The 7,354-nt window shown below is 37.4% G+C and overlaps 1 pseudogene; it reads left to right on the top strand.

Annotated features, from left to right (window-relative positions):
• The first annotated feature begins 556 nt into the window (after positions 1–556).
• On the top strand, positions 557–1,803 carry LOC102840896 (annotated as a pseudogene).
• Positions 1,804–7,354: the final 5,551 nt, after the last annotated feature.

Here is a 7,354-nt window from a genome sequence, read left to right as displayed (position 1 = left end):
ATGTTTAGGATCCTTGGTTTGTGTCCAGTAAATGCTAATGATCCCTCCCAATCATTGTGATAACCAAAGTGCTTCCCATGCATTTTCAAAACAAGTCTTAGAAGTAATAATACAACCACTGATAGAGACAAAAATCTGTCTGAATAGTCATTCATTTACCACTTACACAATGTATTCACTGTTGATATGTTTGTTTCCAGCATGATGCTAAGGTGTGAGACTATAGAAGAAAGAAATAGGCAAGGATCCTGCCCTCACAGCAGAATTTAGTATCTATCAGGGAATATAGAACTCCTACAATCACCAACAGGACAAAAGGCAGTGTGTAATTCATGCTATACATAAAAGAGCTAAAAGAAGTTATAGGAACTCATAGAATAGGGCACTGCATCCGATGAGGAATTAATAAAAGCATCATGGAAGATGCATATTGGCTTTTCATTGAAAGATGGGCAGGATATAAATATATGGGGATAGTGAGGGACATTAAAGAAGAGGTTATGGAGTGCGCGGGTTGATTCGTCCTTCCTCAGCTGCGGGCCCTCGCAGCTCGGAAATGGAGGGATTTGGCGCTGTGGAGAAATGTTTGGTTGAATATAAGAGTGCAGTGGAGAAGAAACTGGCAGAGTAGAAATGTAACACCAACACAGCAATTGAATTAAAATTAATTTGTTTTTCTGAAGATCTTGAGAATGACATTAGGACTTTCTTTCCTGAATATACCCACCAACTCTTTGGGGATGATGAAACCGCTTTTGGATACAAGGGTCTGAAGATCCTCTTATACTACATTGCTGGTAGCTTGTCAACAATGTTCCGTGTTGAATATGCATCTAAAGTTGATGAGAACTTTGATTGTGTAGAGAGGCTGATGATGTTGAGGGGAAAATTCGACAGATCATTCCACCTGGATTTTGTACAAACACAAATGATTTTCTTTCTTTGCTGGAAAAGGAAGTTGATTTCAAACCATTCAGAACCTTACTTCATACCTACTCTGTTCTCATTCCAACAGGAGGAGAAAACTTTACTTTCAGATTTACAAGGCTGACATGACATGTAGAGGCTTTCGAGAAAACCATGAAAGGCTGCAGACCTTTTTGATGTGGTTTATTGAAACTGCCAGCTTTATTGACGTGGATGATGAAAGATGGCACTAATTTCCAGTATTTGAGAAGTATAGGGATGGAGCTATGCACTTTGTGAACGTAGGCTACATGACAGTCTATAATTACTATGTGTACCCAGACAAAACCTGGCCATGTGTAAGTCAGATGCTGATATTGACTCCATTTCAAGGTCAAGGCCATGGTGCTCAACTTCTTGAGACAGTTCATTGATTCTCCTTCAGTTCTTGATATTACAGCGGAAGATCCATCTAAAAGTTATGTGAAATTGAGAGACTTTGTGCTTGTGAAGCTTTGTCAAGACTTGCCTTGTTTTTCCCACGGAAAGTTAATGCAAGGATTCAATGAAGATATGGCAATAGAAGAACAAAAGAAGTTCAAAATCAATAAGCAACATGCTAGATGGGTTTATGCAATTTTTCAACTACTAGTAACTGACATGAGTAATGCTGAGCAGTACAGAAGCTATAGACTGGATATTAAAAGAAGACGGATTAGCCCATATAAGCAAAAGCAGAGAGATCTTACTAAAATGAGAAAATGTCTAAGACCAAAAGAACTGACAAACCAGATGAACCAAATAGAAATAAGCAGGCAGCATGAACAGCTGGAAGAAAGCTTTCAGGAACTTGTAGAAGATTACCGACGTGTCATTGAATGACTTGCTCAAGAGTAAAGATTCTACTACTATGTACAGAAAGTTTGCAAATTTCTGTACATTGTGCTGTGAAAAATCCCATAATCCCATGATGACTCTAAATTTAATATCTTGTAACATTTTACTTACATTAAAAGTGATCTATCTTATTTTAGTTGGATATCTTCTTTTGGAGAGATTGTATATTTTAAAATACAGTTTAGAGTCTATGAGCATATATTGCATTAAAAAAAAACAAGACATAGCTTCTGAAATACCGCTGTAATTGTGCTTCCCATCTAAATCAGTATAATAAATGCTTAGTTGTGATTAAAAAAACAAGAAGAGGTTATGGTTTGAGAAAAATGTTTGAGGCCTGTTTAAGGGAAAACAAAACAAGAATCTCAGATTTCTCAGACAAGGACATTTTTACTTCTGATTTCCTTTTGAAATGACCTGGAAACCCTATGCCTTCTACTTGTTAATATAGGTAAGGAGGATTCATAAACATACCTCTCTTTATAATTCCACTGATATACACATCTCAGATTCTAAATATTCCCTTTCATGTTCTTCTACCCAAAAAACACATTATAGAATGTTATGGATTGAACTGTATCCCCCACCCCCAATATAAGTATTGCAAATCCTAACCACTAGAGCAATGGAAAGGGAATAGTATTTCCTTCATTATATCAATGAATCCATATTAATGTGGAGTCCTGGTTTGGCACTGTGGGCTCATGTACTAGACTGTAAAGTTGGTTTGAACCATAAGGTCCGCAGTTCAAGCTCACCAGTCACTCCTCAGAAACCCTACGCACAGTCTCTATGGTTTGGAGCCTACTAAATGGCACTTAACAACAACAACATGTCAATGTAGGGTATGTCTTAAGTCAATCAACTTTGAGATATAAAAACATGGAGTAAGCATAGAGAAGAAAGCACAAATGAAGGAAACTCTTTTTCTCTGACTCTCCACTTTTACTTCCTTTTAATTAAAGGCACCCAATTGTAGTATTTTTGCTATAGCAGCACTAAGAAACTAAAATCACATTATGTTTTCAGATATGGTATCATAACACATGTATCTAAAATACTTAAAGATGTAAGACCGAGGGAGCACCTGCCCCTTACAGGAGGAGGACATCTTGGGCATTTCTTCACATTTTTTCTTATCATGCTTCTTAATTGGAATTTTGCTCATCTGCTAGAAACTCTCTTACATCTTGCCTGTTCCTTTAAGCCTCGTATGTCTCTCTTTATTCAGAGTTCATAGTCTCCGGTATTCTTTTCCCATTTCCCATTTGGTACCCCACATTCAGTTATCTGTATGAATGACTTATGTCCTCCTCTCCAAGAATACAATGAGACCCAAAGAGACAAAATTGTTATGTAATATGCCTCTCTGGGTTGGCTCACCCATGGAACTCTGACAGACAATGTTAGGGATCTGTTTTACATCTTGGCAAACTAGTATGAGAGGCTTTCTTGTCATAAGAAGTAATCTGAACACAATTATATTATTCGGTAAGCAATGGAGACAAAAGTTTCGGAGCCCCTGGGTATCACAACAAGTGAAGCTGGTATAGTGGATTAATTTATCTACTAATAAAGTTGACCTGCGAATATAAAGAAACTGATAGTCCGATACATTGTCCACTTGGTAACTGGCCAAAATAATTGTTTCATTACTATAAATTGTTCTCAGAGCAGCCAGGCACTTTCTAGATAATTTGAATGGCCGAAGTTCAAGATGAGGATGGTGAGATTTTATTTCATTTACTTAGGACGCATTATCAAGAAGGACCAATTACTGGAGAAGGGCACCATGCTTGATAAAGTAGAGTGTTAGCAACAAAAAGAGAGACCCTCAATAAGATGGATTGATATGGAGGCTACAACAGTAGACTGTAACAGCAGTGACTGTGACGGTGGTACAAGACCATGAAATGTTTAATTTTGTTACATATAAGCACTATGAGTAGGAGTCCTCTTGATAGCACCTGTTAGTCCTTGTCTAATACTTCCAGTAGGTATTCAGTGTTTACAGGGAAACAGCACTTAACTCTGGGCCTTTATGTGAAGGGACAGAATTCTTCCATATCAGATAGATGCAGCCAGATAGTAAACTGAACTGTGGAACCATTATTGTGGACAGAGGCTTAGCTCTGAATTTTTAGGATCTCTTCGCATAGCTTTCTTAAAGGATCCCCACAGGTGCTACTGTGTGTAAATCAACCAGCTTCCTCCAACTAAAAGCTCTTCTTCCTACATCTAAATAGACCATTGTTGTTTCAAATTCCTTAAGGGCAGGCATTATATCTAGTGTCTGACATTCAATGGGTGTGTGCTAAGATGAGTACTGAGGCCTAATAAAGCATCGTTCTAAGTACAATGAGAAGCTGGGACTACTGGTTCTCTTAATCCTCATGGAAAATATATAGGTGCAAAAAAGTGTGTGCTCTAAAATAAATTTATTAATTAATTGTATGTTGCTTCTTTTTAATAGGTATAACATTTTTTTGGGGGGGGGAGGGCAAGGTGTTTCCATAGGATAAGCACTGGACTATGAACCATGAGGTCTGTAGTGTAAGTCTATCAGCCACTGTGTGGGAGAAAGATGAGGCTTTTTGCTCCTGCAAAGATTTAAAGCCTCAGAAACCCTATACAAGGTTGCTATGAGTTGAGCTAGCTTGAGGGCACTTAACTGCAGCAATGTCTATTTTTATTACAAAAACAGTGCACTGTGATTCATTTTAGTAAACCCAAATGATATTGACATATTCAATGAAGAAAATTAAAAATCCTCTGAAATACCAGTCCTCAGAGATAAGTATCATCGACAAGTCTGTGCTGCTTCTATATATAACTATATACATATGTATTGTTGACTAGTTATATATGATCATGGAAATGGGAAGATTCTCTACATACTGTAGGACTTACTTTCCTAAAATATCAGTATATTGTGAGTATTTTTTCATATAAGTACACAAAAATTGACCTTATTTTTAAAACTGTTTCATAGAATTCCATTGTATGACTATAACATAACTTAACAAATCTCTGTGGCTAACAAATCTCAGTGAGTTTTATTTTTTGGTGACATAAACATTTTCTGAAAAACAGGAAGGCTTTCAGAATAAATTTTTGCATACTTGTGCAATTATTGCTTTAGAATCCCATCTAGAAAGAGAATTTCTGGGTAAAAAGTAATGCCAATTTTAAATGTTATTGTTGTTGTTAAGTGCATTCCAGTCAATCCCAACTCATAGCTACATTGTAGAGGGTTTCTGAGGCTGCAAATCTTTTTGGAAGCAGAAAGCCTCGTTTTTTCCTGTGGAGTGACTGATGGGCTTGGGCTGGATCTGCTTACCTTGTGGCTCCTAGTTCAGTGTTTATTCCACAGTTATGTTGTTGTTATTAGGTGCGATCGAGTCATAACCGACTCATAGCGACCCCATGCACAACAGAACGAAACAATGTCTTATACAATCAAGATGGCGGATCGGGTAGACGTGCAATGAGGTATGGTGCTCCCTAAATATTGCTACATATTGTCAATTTCACTAAAAGCTGTACAGTTAATATTTCCACAACATAAGTTAAATATAACTGTTTGCTTATAATCTTAACCAACAATGGATATTATCAAGCTTTTAAATCCTTACCAATGACAGGTGAAATATTATATATCAAATTGCAAATTTTATTAGGTGGCATTTTAAAATACTTGCTTAGTGGATTTTTGATAACATACCTTTACATATGTTTTGCCCACTTTCTCTCAAGCTCAATTTTTTTTTCCTGATTACCAGTGGAATAATTTATACATTTAAGTATTAACTCATTGTATGCCATATTGGATATGTATTTTCTCTTCTTATGCCTTGTATGTAGTTGTTGTTGTTGTTAAGTGCCATCAAGTCGGTTCCGACCCATAGCGACCCTGTACAGGGTTTCCGAGGGTATAAATCCTTATGGGAGTAGAAAGCCTCATCTTTCTCCCGCGGAGCGGCTGGTAGTTTCGAACCGCTGACCTTAAGGTTCGCAGCCCGATTCGTAGTAGCTACACAATAAATATTGATTGAAAGAATGGGCTAGTGTTAGTTTTCCATACAGAAATGTTAAACTTTATGAAGTAGAATGTATGCTAATTTCCTTTGTTTTTTACTAATGAAAGATTAGAAACTTTCTCCTATAATGGAATAAGATTTATTTATTTATTTATTTTTTTTAATTGTGAGCTGAGTGATAATTTACATGGGAGAACGTCGGCTTTACACCATCATTTCATTGCAATGATTACAATCTCCTCTGTGCATCATCATTCAACAGTATTTGCCTCCATTCCCTCTGTTTGTTTTTTGTTTCTTTTTTGGGGGTGTGGAGGGGATGTACACAAAAACACTCAGGAATAAATAATTATTTAAACAACCAAAGGGCACATTCTGCAAGCCTGCCTCCTGTCCGCAAGCCTCAGTACCTCTGTTTCCGTGAGTCTATAGTCCTCAGTTGCTCCCTTTCTCCGTGTCCTCATCGCTGCCTCCATCTCTGGTGTCACTGCTTCTCTGAATAAGTCCCACATTCTCTTGTGCTCTGCTCCCCTGATGGTCCTAGGGTCCTCTGTTTCTGGACTGTAAGATTAACTACTCCCACATTTTTGTTACAAAACTTCCACCTTTACAATTGTGATAGTTGCATTTAGTCATGATAACAATTACTCACTATTGAATCATAAGAACATTATCCCATTTCTTTTCACCAGACCCATCTAGAAAAAAAGAAAACTATTCAGTGGGACTCTATGTTCTCCTGCATACTCTTAAACTTGTAAGACAGTCACTTCGTGCCTTTATCACCCCCTCACTTTAGGTAGTCAATGCCTAAGTTGCCCGTCCCTATTTACTCTATAAACAGAGAGAATAGGATTGATACTTGATGTGAAGACTCCTTCCCTTTTATTTGGTAATTTAAGTTACTACATCCATAAGTATAGGTCAAGTTCATCAAATTGTAGCAATCTATACTTGTTCCTTTATGAAATTCCTTTTTTTAAAAAAAAAAAAAGTTATTTATCTTCTTCTAGTTGTATTCTGATTATCAAGTCATCGAGGCCAGGTCAAATGGTTACAATCTGCAAGTTCAGGCATTTTTGTGTGTCCCCCCTCCCTTCATATCAGCTGGATGCTTCACTCTCAGTTCTAGCTTTCCATGGCTGTGTCCTTGTCCTTGGGCTCAGGAGTCCCCAGGTATCACCACACTTAGAACCAACCAGCCGTTCCTCTTCTCTTTCTCATCTCCAGGCCAGTGGGAGTCCATGGAATGTGGTTGAACTTGGCCCATTTTTTCATTGCTGCCTTTCCCCCTTTTCCACTCACCAGTAGACCAATGTAGTCACCAGCAAGCTTAAATGTCTGCTCATGTGTTCCCTTTGAATTTCGGTCTTGGAGGGGTGGTTTGTCCTGAGGGGACCATAATAAGATTAAAACAAAACAAAACAAAACAAAAAAACACTTTTATTTTTGAAACCAGCTAATCTTTATAACTGTGTGGAATGGGAAATAGAAATCTAAATTAAATTTCT

Source organism: Chrysochloris asiatica, unplaced genomic scaffold, assembly GCF_000296735.1.
Source record: "Chrysochloris asiatica unplaced genomic scaffold, ChrAsi1.0 scaffold00016, whole genome shotgun sequence".
In the NCBI taxonomy this organism is placed as follows: domain Eukaryota; kingdom Metazoa; phylum Chordata; class Mammalia; order Afrosoricida; family Chrysochloridae; genus Chrysochloris; species Chrysochloris asiatica.
Note: the sequence above shows the minus strand (reverse complement) of the source record. Positions and strands in the feature narration are given on the sequence as shown.